Consider the following 20,214-nt stretch of genomic DNA (forward strand, 5'->3'; position numbering starts at 1 on the left):
CAGTTCCGCCGCGGCCAGCCTCTGTAGCCACCAAAAACCAATCGGGACCCTGTTCCGGCACCCTGCTGGAGGGGGGATCCCTCACCGGTGGCCATCTTCATCATCCCGACGCTCTCATGACGAGGAGGGAGTAGTTCACCCTCGGGGCTAAGGGTATGTACCAGTAGCTATGTGTTTGATCTCTCTCTCTCTCTCTCATGTTCTTGATTTGGCACGATCTTGATGTATCGCGGGCTTTGCTATTATAGTTGGATCTTATGATGTTTCTCCCCCTCTACTCTCTTGTAATGAATTGAGTTGTCCCTTTGAAGTTATCTTATCGGATTGATTCTTTAAGGATTTGAGAACACTTGATGTATGTCTTGCATGTGCTTATCTGTGGTGATAATGGGATATTCACGTGATCTACTTGATGTATGTTTTGGTGATCAACTTGTGGGTTTAGTGACCTTGTGAACTTATGCATAGGGGTTGGCACACGTTTTCGTCTTGACTCTCCGGTAGAAACTTTGGGGCACTCTTTGAAGTTCTTTGTGTTGGTTGAATAGATGAATATGAGATTGTGTGATGCATATCGTATAATCATTCCCACGGATACTTGAGGTGACATTGGAGTATCTAGGTGACATTAGGGTTTTGGTTGATTTGTGTCTTAAGGTGTTATTCTTGTACGAACTCTAGGATAGATCAAACGGAAAGAATAGCTTCGTGTTACTTTACTACGGACTCTTGAATAGATCGTACCCTACAATAATCTCTTTTTTTGTTCTCCGCTATTAGTGAGTTTGGAGTGACTCTTTGTTGCATGTTGAGGGATAGTTATATGATCCAATTATGTTATTATTGTTGAGAGAACTTGCACTAGTGAAAGTATGAACCCTAGGCCTTGTTTCCTAGCATTGCAATACCGTTTACGCTCAGTTTTATCACTTGCTACCTGATAACCCACAGGTATAGGGGATCAATTTTAGCCTCTTTCGATAAGTAAGAGTGTCGAACCCAACGGGGAGCTAAAGGTAGAATAAATATTCCCTCAAGTTCTATCGACCACCGATACAACTCTACGCACACTTGACGTTCGCTTTACCGGAAACAAGTATGAAACTAGAAGTACTTTGTAGGTGTTTTTGGATAGGTTTGCAAGAAAATAAAGAGCACGTAAATAAAAAGTAGGGGTTGTTTAGATAAAGACACAAATAAATTAGTTTTAGTAGAGAGTTGTTTGTTATGAGAAAGTCATTTGTCCCTAGGCAATCGATAACTAGACCGGTAATCATTATTGCAATTTTATTTGAGGGAGAGGCATCAGCTAACATACTTTCTCTACTTGGATCATATGCACTTATGATTGGAACTCTAGCAAGCATCCGCAACTACTAAAGATCATTAAGGTAAAACCCAACCATAGCATTAAAGCATCAAGTCCTCTTTATCCCATACGCAAACAACCTACTTACTCGGGTCTATGCTTCTGTCACTCATGCCACCCACCATAAGTAAATCATGAACATATTGCAAACCCTACAGCGGGAATCCCTCAGGCTTGCGCAACATGGAGAGTACCATAGGACAACACCAATAATAAAACATGCAACTCAAACCAATCTTGATCATCAAATAACCCATTGGTCAAAACAGATCTACTCAAACATAAAAGATAGCCATACATCATTGGGAAACAATATATAGCGTTGAGCACCATGTTTAAGTAGAGATTACAGCGGGTAAGAGAGAGGTTACACCGCTGCATAGGGGGGGAAGAGTTGGTGATGATGGCGGTGAAGTTGTTGGTGAAGATTGCGGTGATGATGATGGCCACGGCAGCGTTCCGGCGCCACCGGAAGAGAAGGGGAGAGGGGGCCCCTTCGTCTTCTTCTTCCTTGACCTCCTCCCTAGATGGGAGAAGGGTTTCCCCTCTGGTCCTTGGCCCCCATGGCGTGGGAGGGGCGAGAGCCCCTCCGAGATTGGATCTGTCTCTCTGTTTCTCTTTGTTTTTGCGTTCTGGTCTGCTGCCCTTTCACCGTTTCGTATATATATGGAGATCCGTAACTCCGATTGGATTGAAACCTTCACCGAGATTTTTTTTCTGAAAATTAGCTTTCTTGCGGCCGAAGAAGAGCAAGAACCGCCTTACGGGTGGCCCACGAGGGGGGCAGGCGCGCCCCCTGCCTCATGGCCACCTCGGGCACCGTCTCGCATTGATTCTTCCTCCCATATTCTCCAAATATTCCAAAAGTATTCTCCATCCGTTTTTGTCCCGTTTGGATTCCGTTTGATATGGGGTTTCTGCGAAACATAAAACATGCAACAAACAGGAACTGGCACTGGGCACTGGATCAATATGTTAGTCCCAAAAATAGTATACAAAATTGCCAAAAGTATATGAAAGTTGCATAATATTGGCATGGAACAATAAAAAATTATAGATACGACGGAGACGTATCAGCATCCCCAAGCTTAATTCCTGCTCGTCCTCGAGTAGGTAAATGATAAAAAATTTGATGTGGAATGCTACCTAGCATAATCTTGATCATGTATCTAATCATGGCATGAATATTAAGACACGAGTGATTCAAACCAATAGTCTATCTTTTGACATAAAAACAATAATACTTCAAGCCTACTAATAAAGCAATCATGTCTTTTCAAAATAACATGGCCAAAGAAAGTTATCCCTACAAAATCATATAGTCTGGCTATGCTCCATCTTCACCACACAAAATATTCACATCATGCACAACCCCGATGACAAGCCGAGCAATTGGTTCATACTTTTTAACGCGCTTCAGCTTTTTCAACCCTCACGCAATACATGAGCGTGAGCCATGGACATAGCACTATAGGTGGAATAGAATATGATGATGGGGGTTATGTGGAGAAGGCAAAAAAGGAGAAAGTCTCACATCGACGCGGCTAATCAACGGGCTATGGAGATGCCCATCAATTGATGTCAATGTGAGGAGTAGGGATTGCCATGCAACGGATGCACTAGAGCTATAAGTATATGAAAGCTCAAACTGAAACTAAGTGGGTGTGCATCCAACTTGCTTGCTCATGAAGACCTAGGGCATTTGAGGAAGCCCATCGTTGGAATATACAAGCCAAGCTCTATAATGAAAATTCCCACTAGTATATGAAAGTGACAAAATAAGAGACTCTCTATTATGAAGAACATGGTGCTACTTTGAAGCACAAGTGTGGTAAAAGGATAGTAACATTGCCCCTTATCTCTTTTTCTCTCTTTTTTTTGTTTTTTTGGGCCTTCTCTTTTTTTGGCCTTTCTCTCTTTTTTATTTCTTTTTTTTTCGTCCGGAGTCTCATACTGACTTGTGGGGGAATCATAGTCTCCATCATCCTTTCCTCACTGGGGCAATTCTCTAATAATGATGATCATCACACTTTTATTTACTTACAACTCAATATTACAACTCGATATCTAGAACAAAGATATGACTCTATATGAATGCCTCTGGCGGTGTACCGGAATGTGCAATGATCTAGCGTAGCAATGACATCAAAAAACGGACAAGCCATGAAAACATCATGCTAGCTATCTTACAATCATGCAAAGCAATATGACAATAAATGCTCATGTCATGTATATGATGATGATGGAAGTTGCATGGCAGTATATCTCGGAATAGCTATGGAAATGCCATGATAGGTAGGTATGGTGGCTGTTTTGAGGAAGATATAAGGAGGTTTATGTGTGATAGAGCGTATCGTATCACGGGGTTTGGATGCACCGGCGAAGTTTGCACCAACTCTCAAGGTGAGAAAGGGCAATGCACGGTGCCGAAGAGGCTAGCAATGATGGAAGGGTGAGATTGTGTATAATCCATGGACACACATTAGTCATAAAGAACTCATATACTTATTGCAAAAGTTTATTAGCCCTCGAAGCAAAGTACTACTACGCATGCCCCTAGGGGGATAGATTGGTAGGAAAAGACCATCGCTCGTCCCCGGCCGCCACTCATAAGGAAGACAATCAATAAATAAATCATGCTCCGACTTCGTTACATAACGGTTCACCATACGTGCATGCTACGGGAATCACAAACTTCAACACAAGTATTTCTACAATCCACAACTACCCACTAGCATGACTCTAATATCACCATCTTTATATCGCAAAACTATTGCAAGGAATCAAACATATTATATTCAGTGATCTACAAGTTTTATGTAGGATTTTATGACTAACCATGTGAATGACCAGTTCCTGTCATCTCTCTAAATAGATATAAGTGAAGCAAGAGAGTTTAATTATTTCTACAATAGATATGCCCACGCTCTAACAAATATAAGTGAAGCAAAAGAGCATTCTACAAATGGCGGTTTTCTATGTGAAGAGAAACAGGCAATCCAAACTTCAAATGATATAAGTGAAGCACATGAAGCATTCTATAAAGCCATACTCAAAAGATATAAGTGAAGTGCAAAGAGCATTCTATAAATCAACCAAGGACTATCTCATACCAGCATGGTGCATAAAATAAAAATGAAAACTAAAGCAAAAGACGCTCCAAGAATTGCACATATTGCATGAACGAAACGAATCCGAAAACATACCGATACTTGTTGAAGAAAGAGGGGATGCCTTCCGGGGCATCCCCAAGCTTAGACGCTTGAGTCTCCTTGAATATTTAACTGGGGTGCCTTGGGCATCCCCTATCTTGAGCTCTTGCCTCTCTTCCTTCTTCTCACATCGAGACCTTCTCGATCATCGAACACTTCATCCACACAAAACTTCAACAGAAAACTCGGTAAGATCCGTTAGTATAATAAAGCAAATCACTACTCTAAGTACTGTTGCAAACCAATTAATATTTTGTTTTGGAATTGTGTCTACTGTAGTTTAACTTTTCCATGGCTTAATCCACTGATATAAATCGATAGTTTCATCCAAACAAGCAAACTATGCATCAAAAACAGAATCTGTCTAAAACAGAACAGTCAGTAATAATCTGAACATTCACCATACTTCTGATACTTGAAAAATTCTGCCAAAATTAGGAGAAATAAACAATTTGTATAGAAAGACAGTGAAAAAATAATCAGAACCATTTGACGTTCCAGTAAAAAATTAAAAATCGCTCACTACAGCCAAAGTTTCTGTCCTGCACGGTACAAACCAAAAAGCATTGTAAACATCCTAAAGGCAAATCGTGGCACATTATTTTTATAATACAATGGAATTTTACAAGGGGATAATTATTTTTGTTGAAAATTTTCTGTAATCAAGATTCACAAAGTTTCCGTGAGCATGAACAAAGTTCAAGGCTAGCTCCCATTTCAACAATGCTTGTCTTTCTCACTTTCGCTTTTCTTTTTGAAAAAGTTTTGGGTTCCCCTCTTTATTTTTGTTGTTTTAAAACTATATGAAAGAACTCAACAGAAATAAATGACTCTCTAAAACTTCCGGGTTGTCTCCCTGGCAGCGCTTTCTTTAAAGCCATTAAGCTAGGCATATAGTGCTCAAGTAATGGATCCACCCGGATCCCAAGGTATATCAAAGCCAATTTTAATTAACAATGATTTGTAATTTAGTAGTGAGCACAAAGTAACGTATATCATGTAATGACGAAGTCTAACTCTCTTCCTATGCATCGGCATGTCATAAAAGAACAATTCATGCACACATAGTAAAGGCCAATGCATAGTATAAACAGTTTCTTGCAATTTTTTCGTGTTGGAAACATGGAGAGGCAGAGATGTAGTTCCTCTCTCATAATAATTGCAAGTAGGAGCAGCAAGCACATGCATATTATATTCATCAAAATCATCATGTGCAACGGTAAAAGGCAACCCATCAATATAATCCTTAATAAGGGCAAATTTCTCCGATATAGTGTAGTTGGCAGAATTCAAAAAGATAATAGGACTATCATGCGTGGGTGCAATAGCAAAAATTTCATGTTTAACATAAGGAGCTATAGCAAGTTCATCTCCATAAGCATAATTCATATTGGCATCTTGGCCACAAGCATAGCAAGCATCATCAAAAAGGGCTATTTCAAGAGAATCAACGGGATCATAACAATCATCATAGCAATCATCCTTCGGTAAGCACGAAGGGAAATTAAACAATGTATCAGTTGAAGAGTTACTCTCATTAGAAGTTGGGCACGGGTAGCTAATCCGCTCTTCCTCCATTTGTTCTTCGCTCTCCTCATCATCTTTTTCATCCAATGAGCTCACAGTTTCATCAATTTCTTCTTCCATAGACTCCTGCAAAATATTAGTCTCTTCTTGGACAGTGGAGACTTTCTCAATAAATGCATCAATATCAGAATTGAATTCATAATTCTCATAGCAATATTTAAGGATAGCTAAATTTTCAGGTCTATAAACAGCATCATAAAGATTTTCAAACTCATAAAAGCAACAAATTCTTCTATTTGTTCCACATCATAGTAATCATATATACCTCTAGCATAAGAAGCCAAGGTTTCATTATCATTAAATTTGCATGAAAAGGGAAGGTGTGGAGACTTCATCCTAGAGCAACAAGTATAATCATATCTCAAGCATAGTTGCCTAGCATACCAGTTCAACATATGAATTTGATCCCATAATAGTTTCCCTTTTTGAGTCAAGCGATAATCCCTAAAGTATTCACGTTGATCCAACGTGTCTCCCATTACATAATTGAATGGGGTTTTCTCTGGATTATCAAAGTAGTACATAATATCTTTCACATAATGAGCATCGAGGGTTTTAGGAGGTTCCCCATCTCCATGAGCAGCAAGTACACCTAATTTTTTTGGTATTTCATGTTCCATATCCATAACTAAAGATAGAGAACAACTAAGAACAGCAAATAAAAATTACTTAGTGATAAAGCAAATAAGCACACACGAGAATATTCACCCCACACTATTGCTCCCCCACAACGGTGCCAGAAAAAGGTCTTGATAACCCACAATTATAGGGGATCAATTGTAGCCTCTTTCGATAAGTAAGAGTGTCGAACCCAACGAGGAGCTAAAGGTAGAACAAATATTCCCTCAAGTTCTATCGACCACCGATACAACTCTACGCACACTTGACATTCGCTTTACCGGAAACAAGTATGAAACTAGAAGTACTTTGTAGGTGTTTTTGGATAGGCTTGCAAGAAAATAAAGAGCACGTAAATAAAAAGTAGGGGCTGTTTAGATAAAGACACAACTAAATTAGTTTTAGTAGAGAGCTGTTTGTTATGAGAAAGTTATTTGTCCCTAGGCAATCGATAACTAGACCGGTAATCATTATTGCAATTTTATTCGAGGGAGAGGCATAAGCTCACATACTTTCTCTACTTGGATCATATGCACTTATGATTGGAAATCTAGCAAGCATCCGCAACTACCAAAGATCATTCAGGTAAAACCCAACCATAGCATTAAAGAATCAAGTCCTCTTTATCCCATACACAAACAACCTACTTACTCGGGTCTGTGCTTTTGTCACTCATGCCACCCACCATAAGCAAATCATGAACATATTGCAAACCCTACAGCGGTAATCCCTCACGCTTGCGCGACACGGAGAGCACCATAGGACAGCACCAACAATAAAACATGCAACTCAAACCAATCTTGATCATCAAATAACCCATAGGACAAAACAGATCTACTCAAACATCATAAGATAGCCATACATCATTGGGAAACAATATATAGCATTGAGCACCATGTTTAAGTAGAGATTACAGCGGGTAAGAGAGAGGTTACACCGCTGCATAGGGGGGGGGGAAGAGTTGGTGATGATGGCGGTGAAGTTGTTGGTGAAGATTGCGGTGATGATGATGGCCACGGCAGCGTTCCGGCGCCACCGGAAGAGAAGGGGAGAGGGGGCCCCTTCGTCTTCTTCTTCCTTGACCTCCTCCCTAGATGGGAGAAGGGTTTCCCCTCTGGTCCTTGGCCTCCATGGCGTGGGAGGGGCAAGAGCCCCTCCGAGATTGGATCTGTCTCTTTGTTTCTCTCTGTTCCTGCGTTCTGGTCTGCTGCCCTTTCACCGTTTCGTATATATATGGAGATTTGTAACTCCGATTGGATTCAAACCTTTGCCGAATTTTTTTCTTGAAAATTAGCTTTCTTGCGGCCGAAGAAGAGCAGCAACCGCCTTACGGGTGGCCCACGAGGGGGGCAGGCGCACCTAGGGGGGCAGGCGCGCCTAGGGGGGCAGGCGCGCCCCCTTGCCTCGTGGCCACCTGGGGCACCGTCTCGCGTTGATTCTTCCTCCCATATTCTCCAAATATTCCAAAAATATTCTCCGTCTGTTTTTGTCCCGTTTGGATTCCGTTTGATATGGGGTTTCTGCGAAACATAAAACATGCAACGAACAGGAACTGGCACTGGGCATTGGATCAATATGTTAGTCCCAAAAATAGTATAAAAAGTTGCCAAAAGTATATGAAAGTTGCATAATATTGGCATGGAACAATCAACAACCTATTTCTACCATCCATATTGCACTTGTATTACCATCTCTTCGCCGAACTAGTGCACCTATACAATTTACCATTGTATTGGGTTTGTTGGGGACACAAGAGACTCTTTGTTATGTGGTTGCAGGGTTGTTTGAGAGAGACCATCTTCATCCTATGCCTCCCATGGATTGATAAACCTTAGGTCATCCACTTGAGGGAAATATGCTACTGTCCTACAAACCTCTGCACTTGGAGGCCCAACAACGTCTACAAGAAGAAGGTTGTGCAGTAGACATCACTCCGCCGGGGGAACTTCCCTCCCAGAGGGGGAAACCATCATCATCATCATCACCAACAACACTCCCATCTTGGGGAGGGAAATCTCCATCAACATCTTCAACAGCACCATCTCATCTCAAACCCTAGTTCATCTCTTGTATTCAATCTTGTTACCGGAACTATAGATTGGTACTTGTGGGTGACTAGTAGTGTTGATTACATCTTGTAGTTGATTACTATATGGTTTATTTGGTGGAAGGTTATATGTTCAGATCCAATATGCTATTTAATACCCCTCTGATGTTGAGCATGATTATAATTTCTGAGTAGTTAATTTTGTTCTTGAGGTCAGGGGAGAAATCATGTTGCAAGTAATCATGTGAACTTGATATGTGTTCGATATTTTGATAGTATGTATGTTGTGATTCCCTTAGTGGTGTCATGTGAACGTCGACTACATGACACTTCACCATATTTGGGCCTAAGGGAATGCATTGTGGAGTAGCAATTAGATGATGGGTTGCGAGAGTGACAGAAGCTTAAACCCAAGTTTATGCGCTATTCCGTAAGGGACCGATTGGATCCAAAAGTTTAATGCTATGGTTAGAATTTATTCTTAATACTTTTCTCGTAGTCGCGGATGCTTGCGAGGGGCTTAATCATAAGTAGGAGGTTTGGTCAAGTAAGAACAGCACCTAAGCACCAGTCCACCCACATATCAAATTATCAAAGTAGAGAACACAAATCAAACCAACATGGTGAAAGTGACTAGATGAAATTCCCGTGTACCCTCAAGAACGCTTTGCTTATCATAACAGACCGCTTTGGCCTGTCCTTTGCCTCAAAAGGATTGGGCTACCTTGCTGCACTTTTTTACTACTATCGTTGCTTGCTTGTTACAAATTATATTGCTATCAAACTACTCTGCTACTTACAATTTCAGCACTTGCAGACATTACCTTGCTGAAAACCACTTGTCATTTCCTTCTGCTCCTCGTTGGGTTCGACACTCTTACTTATCGAAAGGGCTACAATTGATCCCCTATATTTGTGGGTCATGAAGGCTATTTCCTGGCGCCATTTTTGGGGAGTGAAGCGCCTTTGGTAAGTGGAATTTGGTAAGGAAACATTTATATAGTGTGTCGAAATTTATTGTCACTTGTTACTATGGAGAACAATCCGTTGAGGGGTTTGTTCCGGGTATCTTCACCTCAACCGGAACCACAATTAGCTACTCCTCAACCTATTGCACCTACTGAAAATATTGAATATGAAATTCCTTCGGGTATGATAGAACAACTGTTAGCTAATCCTTATGTAGGAGACGGAACAGAACATCCTGATATGCACTCGATATATGTGGAACAAATTTGTGGATTTTTTAAGCTTGCAGGTTTACCCGGAGATGAGATTATGAAGAAGGTTTTCCCTTTATCTTTGAAGGGAAAAGAATTTGCGTGGTATAGGCTATGCGATGATATTGGATCATGGAATTGGAATCGATTGAAATTGGAGTTTCACCAAAAAAATATCCTATGCATCTAGTTCATCGTGATCGGAATTATATATATACAATTTTTGGCCTCGTGAAGGAGAAAGTATCACTCTAGCTTGGGGGAGGCTTAAGTCAATGTTATATTCATGCCCCAATCATGAGCTCTCAAGAGAAATTATTATTCAGAATTTTTATGCTCGGCTTTCTCGTGATGATCAATCCATGCTTGATACTTCTTGTATTGGTTCCTTCATGAAGAAGATTGTTGAATTCCGGTGGGATATTTTGGAACGAATTAAACGCAACTCTGAAGATTGGGAACTCGATGAAGGTAAAGAGTCAGATATTAAACTTAGGTATGATTGTGTTAAATCTTTTAGGAATACCGATGCTTTTCAAAAGTTTAGAACTAAATATGGACTTGACTCTGAGATAGTAGCCTCCTTTTGTGAATCATTTGATACTCATGTTGATCTTCCTAAAGAGAAGTGGTTTAAATATCACCCACCTATTAAAGAAGAAACTAAAGAACCGGTACCAATTAAAGAAGAAACTATACTTTATAATGTTGATCCAGTTGTTCCTTCTGCTTATATTGAGAAACCACCCTTCCCTCTTAGGATAAAGGAACATGCTAAAGTTTCAACAGTGGTTAACAAAAGCTATATTAGAACATCTAAACTTGATGAAAAAATCAAAGTAGAACCTAGTATTTCTATTGTTAAAGATCTCTTGGAAGAAGATATGGATGGGCATGTTATTTACTTATGCGAAGAAGCTGCTAGAATTGCCAAACCTGATAAAAAGGATAAACATAGACCTGTTGTTGGCATGCTCGTTGTCTCAGTTAAAATAGGAGATCACTGTTATCATGGTTTATGTGACATAGGTGCTAGTGTGAGTGCTATCCCTTACACCTTATATCAAGAAATTATGAATGACATAGCACCCGTAGAAATAGAAGACATAGATGTTACTATTAAACTTGCTAATAGAGATACTATATCACCAATTGGGATTGTTAGAGATGTTGAAGTCTTGTGTGGGAAAATAAAATACCTACTAATTTTCTTGTTCATGGTTCCGCACAAGATGACTTCTGTCCCATTATCTTTGGTAGACCTTTCTTGAACACCGTTAATGCTAAGATAGATTGTGAGAAACAAATGGTCGATGTTAGTTTTGGTGATGAGTCTCATTAATTTAATTTCTCCAAGTTTAGTAGAAAGCTTCATGAAAAAGAATTGCCTAGTAAGGATGAAATAATTGGTCTTGCTTCTATTGTTGTGCCACCTACTGATCCTTTAGAACAATATCTGCTAGATCATGAAAATGATTTACATATGCATGAAAGAAATGAAATAGATAAGATCATTGAACAACGTCCTCTGTTTAAACACAATTTGCCTATTGAAACTCTAGGAGGTCCTCCTCCACCTAAAGGTGATCCTGTGTTTGAATTAAAACAATTGCCAAACACTTTGAAATATGCTTATCTTGATGAAAAGAAGATATATCATGTTATTATTAGTGCTAACCTTTCAAAACATGAATAAGAAAGATTATTGAAAGTTCTAAGGAACACCAAGGTGCTATTGTATATACTCTTGATGATTTAAAGGGCATTAGTCCCACTCTATGTCAGCACAAAATTAATATTGAACCTGATGCTAAGCCCGTTGTTGATCACCAACGTTGGTTCAATCCGAAGATGAAAGAGGTGGTAAGAACGGAAATATTAAAACTTCTGGAAGCAGGTATAATCTATCCGATAGCTGATAGTAGATGGGTAAGTCTTGTTCATTGTGTCCCTAAGAAAGGAGGTATTACTGTTGTTCCTAATGATAAGAATGAACTTATTCCACAAAGAATTGTTACATGCTATAGAATGGTAATTGATTTTAGAAAATTAAACAAAGCAACTAGAAAAGGTCATTACCCTCTGCCTTTTATTAATCAAATGCTAGAAGGATTATCTAAGCACACACACTTTTGCTTCCTTTATGGATACTCTGGCTTTTCACAAATACCTGTTTCTCAACCTGATCAAGAAAAGATCACTTTTACTTGTCCCTTTGGAACTTATGCTTATGGACGTATGCCTTTTGGTTTATGCAATGCACCTGCCACCTTTCAAAGATGTATGACTGCTATATTCTCTGACTTTTGTGAAAAGATTGTTGAGGTTTTCATGGATGACTTCTCTGTTTACGGGAAGTCTTTTGATGATTGTTTAAGTAATCTTGATCGAGTTTTGCAGAGATGCGAATAAACAAATCTTGTCTTGAACTGGGAGAAGTGCCACTTTATGGTTAATGAAGGTATTGTCTTGGGTCATAAAATTTCTGAAAGAGGTATTGAAGTGGACAAAGCTAATGTTGATGCAATTGAGAAAATGCCATGTCCTAAAGATATCAAATGTATTCGTAGTTTCTTAGGTCATGCTGGTTTCTATAGGAGATTTATCAAAGACTTTTTTAAAATTTCTAGGCCTCTTATGAGTCTTTTGCAAAAGGATGTCCTTTTGTTTTTTATGATGATTGTTTAGAAGCCTTTGAAACACTCAAGAAAGCCATAATTTCTGCACCTATTGTTCAACCACCTGATTGGAACTTGCCTTTTGAAATTATGTGTGATGCTAGTGATTATGTTGTTGGTGCTGTTCTAGGACAAGGAGTTGATAAGAAACTGAATGTTATTCATTATGCTAGTAAAACTCTAGACAGTGCTCAAAGAAACTATGCAACTACTGAAAAAGAATTCTTAGCAGTGGTGTTTGCTTGTGATAAATTTAGACCTTATATTGTTGATTCAAAAGTAATTGTCACACCGATCATGCTGCTATTAAATATCGCATGGAAAAGAAAGATGCTAAACCTAGACTTATTAGATGGGTTCTCTTGTTACAAGAATTCGATCTACATATCACTGATAGGAAAGGAGCTGAGAACCCCGTAGCTGATAACTTCTCTAGGCTTGAAAATGTGCCTGATGACCCACTACCTATTGATGATAGTTTTCCTTATGAGCAGTTAGCTGCAATAAATTTTTCTCATAATACTCCTTGGTATGTTGACTATGCTAATTACATTGTTGCTAAATATTTACCACCTAGCTTTACTTGCCAACAAAAGAATTTTTTTTCTATGATTTAAGACATTACTTTTGGGATGACCCACATCTGTATAAAGAAGGAGCAGATGGTATTATTAGATGCTATGTACCTGAGCATGAACAAGGACAAATCCTATGGAAATGTCACTCGAAAGCTTATGGAGGGCATCATGCTAGAGATAGAACTGCTCACAAGGTATTGCAATCTGGATTTTATTGGCCTACTCTCTTCAAGGATGCCCGTAAGTTCGTCTTATCTTGTGATGAATGCCAAAGAATAGGTAATATCGGTAAGCGTCAAGAAATGCCTATTAATTATTCACTTGCTGTTGAACCATTTGATGTTTGGGGATTTGATTACATGGGACCTTTTCCTTCCTCTAATGGGTATACACATATTTTGGTTGTTGTAGATTATGTTACTAAATGGGTAGAAGCTATTCCAACCAATAGTGCTGATCACAAAACCTCTATTAAAATGCTTAAGGAAGTTATTTTCCCAAGGTTTGGAGTTCCTAGATATTTAATGACTGATGGTGGTTCGCACTTTATTCATGGCGCTTTCCGTAAAATGATTGCCAAGTATGATGTTAACCATAGAATTGCATCACCCTATCATCCTCAGTCTAGTGGTATGGTCAAGTTGAGCTCGGTAATAGAGAAATAAAATTAATTTTGCAAAAGACTGTCAATAGGTCTCGGAAGAGTTGGTCTAAGAAATTAGATGATGCACTTTGGGCTTATAGAACAGCATATAAAAATCCTATGGGTATGTCTCCTTATAAAATGGTTTATGGAAAAGCTTGTCATTTGCCTCTTGAATTAGAACATAAAGCATATTGGGCAGTCAAAGAACTCAACTATGATTTCAAACTTGCCGGTGAAAAGAGGTTATTTGATATTAGTTCATTAGATGAATGGAGAACCCAAGCTTCTGAAAATGCCGAATTATTCAAAGAAAAGGTTAAAAGATGGCATGACAAGAGAATCCAAAAGTGAGAGTTTAAAGTTGGAGAATATGTTCTTCTGTACAACTCTCATTTCAGATTCTTTGCAGGAAAACTCCTCTCAAAATGGGAAGGCCCATATGTTATCGAGGAGGTTTATCGATCTGGAACCATCAAAAAATAAATGGCGAAGGTACTAACCCGAAGGTTGTCAATGGGCAACGAAAAAAACATTATATCTCAGATACGCCCATTAATGTTGAAAGTAATATTATCCAAACTTTGACACCGGAAGAACACATAAAAGAGTCCTTCCGGAACACTCCAGAATCGTGAAAATAAGGAGGTACATGATATGGTAAGTAAACGGACTCCGAAAAATCCACAAAAATATATTTTGTCAGTTTTGGAATATTTAGAAAAATAGGAAAATAAGAAACTTCAGGAAGCATACCCCGGTGGGCACAAGACACCAGGGCGCACCCAGGCGGGTTGTGCCCCACCTGGGACACCTTCCGAACTCCGTTTTTCTACCGTATGCTTGTCCTCCAAGATAAAAATTCTTTATATACTTCCCGAACCTGTTGACCACGTATCACGGAGAAATCCTCTGTTCTCTTTTCCTTGCTATTTTTTGACAGATTCAGCTAGACCAACATCATGTCTTCCTCACCCTTCAACAATGGAGAAGAAGACACAGGGTTGGTGCAGGAGGATCTAAGGAGAGATGAAGCTGAAGAGGTTGCTATGGAGGAAGAGGAGGAAAATCCCTTTGGGGTTCACTCTCCGGCCTCCGAGAGGGGCACATTAGCTGGCATCTCTACTCACCCTAACCCTCATCAAGCCATGGGATCATCAAACAATCAAGCGAGCCTGGAAGTGCAAGAAGAACTCCCACTGAGGAGGCCTTTACACAAGTTACATCGTAATAATTTTTGCAATTTGATTCACAATTATGGGTTCGAGAACACTCCTCGTAGGCACATACCGTCCAACTGGGACATATCCCGGCCGAGAGAAAACAGTGTGGGAACAAAACCATGGGGCTCAGAGAATAAAAACATAATTGCTGAGGTGAAGAAAAATAGTGAGTTACTTCATCAAGCCCTTCGAAAGATTCAAGGCTTGAAGGATCTACTCATGGTTATATTGGAGAATACTACATCATCACCACCACCATCATCTTCACCACCAAAGGAAAATTGAGTATCGGGTATAGGCACTCCCCTTGGCTTTCGTGAAGCTTGGGAGAGGTGCCCCGGTATCGTATCATCCCACTATCTTTTTGCCCTTGCTATTTTAGTTCAATCCTTCCTTCTTTGAGAGTTTGCTTAGTGATCTATCCTTGTAATCATGTGCAAGATATACAATAAAGTTTAGTTTGAGTTTTTGCTTTCTTTACTTTCTTGCTGCAATTAAAAGAAAAGAAATAAATAAAAGGAAAGGAAATAAACAAAAGAAAGGAAATAAATCAAGAGGGTCATATGCTAATCTTAGGGTAGGTAATGGCACCACATAAGGAAAAGTATAAGTAGAAAATTTTATTAGAGATTGACAAACATAACATTAGTCAATGATGCAACTCATGAAAGAATTAATAAGGGAAGAGAAGATTCACATATAAATATATTATCCTAGAAATCTTTTGTGATTGTGAGCCCCCATCAAAATATTATATGCCAAAATTGTTGACGTTGGACAAGGAAGATAACTTAATGATTTATGTTTGTTCATATTCACATAGAAGTCATATCGTTATAGATCCTTCAACATGTGGTGCTTGCCCCCTATCTTTGCTAGCCAAAATTCCGCACTAAGTAGAGATACTACTTGTGCATCCGAAAACCCTTAAACCCAAATCTTATTTTCAAGTGTCCACCATACCTACCTAGGGATTGAGCAAGTTGCCTCAAGTAAGTTGTCATCTATGCAGAAAGGCAATAAAAATTGCTTCTAAATGTGTGAGATCATTTAGTGTAAGAGAAAATTGAGCGTTGCACGAACTTGTGATGGTGAAGAATAAAAGCGACAGACTGCATAATGTCGGTGTACAAAAGTAGGGACGTTTCGTACCCCTTTACTTGTGCACGGGCAGTTGTAGCCACACCTGCGGCCACACTTGGCGGGGCAGAGGAAGCAAGAACAAGACTACCAGAGCAGCGCTTAAACTAGAGGCGCAGAGAGTGAAGGGGCAAGGTGGGTTTCCCCCGGAAGAGCCTTGCTGGGGATGACCTACGCTGCCCCGGCAAGAGCCTTGCAGGGGAAACTTACCCAACACCAGCAAGACCACCACCCTTGAGCCTGAGAGTTCCGACACCATCGCCAACATTGGAACCAAGGCTCGGGAGGCGCCTGCATGGTGGCATGCAGATCTTTGCGAAGACTGAAGGCCTACAAGACTAGATGAAGAACCAGAAGACAAAGCCCCCTGGCAAGATCCTTGCCGGGACGCCCACAAGACCCCGGCAAGACCCTTAACGGGGACATCCGCAGGGCCGCGGTCCGGCCCGCACGTACCAAGGTTTCGCTGCCCCATGGCCGTTCCGATGCAGCAGCCAACCTGCTAACTAGGCGCGCACCTACGTGGCAGCATGCAGCTTCTAGGCCAACCAGGCAAGCACCTGTGTGGGGGCATGCAGATCTTCGTGAAGACTCTGCCACCGCACTAGCTCAGCAGCCAGCCAGCGTGGCGTTGCATGCCTCTTCACCCTGGATGCGTGTCGAAGCAAGGCGAGGTAGCGACAGGCGAGACGAGCTTCCTTGCCTTCCCTGATAAAGCAAGAGGACACATAGTCGGCACATTAAATGCGTTTCTCCTATGATGTCAGGAGATAAACTTGTACACTGTAGACACTTTCCACCTCCTGTGTGCCGCTGTGGTAGCCCCTTTGACATATAAAAGGAGGCCCGAGGCGTACTGAGGAAGGATTCGGTCTTTTTGGGCTAAACATGCACTGCAGCTAGTTCAAGATCTCAAGAACTCCAAATATACACCAAAGCATGACTAGGGTATTACGCATCGTTTGCAGCCTGAACCTGGATAAAATTCCCCCGCGTTGATCTTCTAAACCCGCTCTTTCCACAGCCCCGCGCCCTGTCAACCGTAGTAGGGATTCCCTGTGATCCCATAGGTGTCGTTTCCCCGACATCTTTGGCGCTCCAGGTAGGGGGCGCAAGCTGTGAGAAATCCGGTTTTGAAGTCAACTCATCGACTCCTTCGTCGCGATGGCTCGAGAGAAGAAGGCTACATCCATCAGCCATGCTCTGGTGCCGTCAGCTAGGCGAGGCGATGTTCCCCGCAGCTGCAACGGCCATCCGCGTGGCAATGGGAAAGCTATGTCACGCAGAACCTTGAGCAAATTCCTTTTTAAATATAAGGTTATTCTCCTCAAAAAATCGTGCCCCTTGTATGGAAAACTTGTACGTGATGGAACCCTTCCGCTAATTGGCAATGCCCTTGTTCTGTTTCGAGTCCGCTCAACAGTTCGAGCGGCTGCGCTGAGAATGGCAGGGTGGCTTGCCCAGCATCAAGCGCCCCCCGGCTGGCTGCTAAGGATCTGTCCTTCAAAGCACCGTAGCATGGGTTTACGCGCTGACAAACCTATCCAACTAGGCGTAGGGTGTGTACATACGAGGAAAGATCGAACAGGAAGATATCATGCTTCATTTCAAAGTACTGTAGAGTTATATTACATCAATGATTGCCGCGGTTCTAACTTAAGATAAAATTGTCTTGGTCATGAACTCGCAGCGGCAATGAGAAACGGGGTGCCTAGTCTCGGCGCTGGCCCTCCACCCTCTTGACTCTGTCGACGCACCTGATGATGGGCTCGGTATGCTCCTCGAGCGCCGCGAGGTCCACATCCTCCGGTAGGCTCTCCACTTCCTCACGAGCCCCAGCCTCCGAAAGCTTCCTCTCCAAGCCGTCCAATTTCAGCTTCAGGTCGTTGATGGAGTCGTTGGCTTTGGAGAGCAGCTTGGCCTTGTCGGAGATGGCGACTTGCGCATCTGCCAGGGTGCGGTTGGCCGTGTACCTCTCCGTCGTCAGCGCCGAGATCTCTTTCTTTAGCTGCCCCAGCTCCGGCTCCAGCTTCTCCACCTTACCAGCATGGTCCAGGGCCTGAGCATTGAGTGCCTCCTTATGCCTCTGCCCCAGCTCCTGGGTCCGCTGCGAGATGATCTTCCCGATTTCTTCATCCTTGCCGCGGAGCGTGGTGGCAAGCACCTGCTCACGGGCGGCGAGGTCTTCCTCCTGGCTGTCCAGAAGAGCCTGTTGCTGCTGCCAAGCAGCCTCGTCTTTGGCGGCCTGCAACTTCGCCACCTCCTGGACCTTCTCGATGTCGGCCTGCTTCAGGATGAGCTCTCGCTTGCGCTCATCCAGCTCACCCTGGGCAGCCCTCAGTTCATCCCGGGCCTCGCCAAACCAAGCGTGCGTCTGAGCGTCGCGCTCCTCAAAATCTGCCTCCGCCATGTCCACCGCCGCCATCCTGGATCTCACCTTGTCTTGGCGGGCACGGTGGAGCGCTTGGAGCTTCTGGAAGTTGGCGCTCATGGCTCGGAGGAGCTGCTCCTCTTGGGGGCCGCCGCTGCAGGTGCTCGGTTCATCGATGACCTATAGCCCAGCAGTGGCGAGCGCCTCATCATCAAAGACCTCCCCCTCGGCACGCGCTCTAGTGTCTGTCGTCCCTGGGATGCGGACGAACAAGTCATCGCCCACCTTCAAGTACTTGGGAGGCGCGGGGGCTGCGGGGGAGGAAGGTTGGTCGTTGGCCACCTCCTCCTCGGCAGGCATCTTGGCGGCCTCCCCGGCAGCAGCCCTGGCGGCCTCCTCATCGGCCTCCTCGGCGGCGGCCTTGCCGGCCTCCTCGGCAGTGGCCCTGCCGGCCTCCCCGGTGGCGGACTTGGCGACTTCCTCAGCCGCGATCTTGGCGGCCTCGGCCTCGGCGTCCTTGGCGACCTCCCCGATGACGATGTCGATATCCTCCTGGTCCATCGAGGGAGGGTCTAGAAACCAGAAAGGAAGGACGAAACGAGGCCAAGATGAAGGTTCAGAACAAAAAAACAGGGACAGGAGGCACGCCACATACCCGCGCCAAGCTGAGAAGATGTGGTCCCCCCCGCCAACGTTCGTTGCCGGGACGGAGCCGCCGGCACCCAAGCTCGCCTCCTCTTCCTCCGTGCGCGTGGGCTCGTCGGTAGGTGCCCTTGCCGGGGACACCCCTCTGGGTGGCATGGTCGATGGGGGTGGCATATCAGGGGTAGCCCTCAGCGGCTCCTCCTGTTGCTGCTCACCTCCTACAAATCCGGAAGGTCAGCACCGTGATTTACGCCCCGGCGCCCGTTGATGAGGAGTGAGTAATAAACTTACGCTGGGGCTGAAGCGGGGGCTACGTCGAGGGCTGGCATACGGGCTGATCTCTACCAACACCGGCGTGCACGGAGTGCTCGCCAGGGGCTTGGCACCCGTCGAAGCCTTGGCCCTCTTCGCCGCCCTCTGGGCCAGCATCTCCGTGTCCCTGCAAAGATGAGATCAAGTCAGGGGAAATAGTACGGGTTGGGAGTCAGAAATGATGGAGGGCGAGATGCTTACTCCTCCTCCTCCGCCGGCCTCCTCTTCCTCTTCAGGTTGAAGGAACCAAGGTCGAAGTCGGCCTCTGGGTCGCTGTCCGAAGGGGGAGGAGAAGGGGATGGGGCCCTGCGCCGCTTGGACGAGGAAGAACCGGCGGCCGCTGCCTTCTTCTTCGCTGACGCGGACCTCGTCTGGTGCACGGGCTGCTCCTGGGCCTGTTGCCGTTGCACGGTCCTGTCGGGCTGGGCCGGCTCGCAGGAGCTAGCCCGCCGCAGGACGCGCCTCCTCCCCGGGGCCGAGGAGTCATCCGCCTCGGTCTCCTCTTCGGTCGACTCCTCGAGCACGTCCTCAACAAGGGGAGCCCCGGCGCCGCTGCCTTCCCCGGCAGACC

The 20,214-nt window shown here is 43.3% G+C and overlaps 1 pseudogene; it reads right to left on the reverse strand.

Annotated features, from left to right (window-relative positions):
• The window catches only part of LOC123497602 (uncharacterized), a 40,880-nt pseudogene extending 22,140 nt beyond the window's left edge, over nt 1-18,740 (reverse strand).
• Between the last annotated feature and the right edge of the window lie 1,474 nt (nt 18,741-20,214).

The sequence above is a fragment of the Aegilops tauschii genome, chromosome 3 (assembly GCF_002575655.3).
Source record: "Aegilops tauschii subsp. strangulata cultivar AL8/78 chromosome 3, Aet v6.0, whole genome shotgun sequence".
NCBI classification, from domain to species: domain Eukaryota; kingdom Viridiplantae; phylum Streptophyta; class Magnoliopsida; order Poales; family Poaceae; genus Aegilops; species Aegilops tauschii.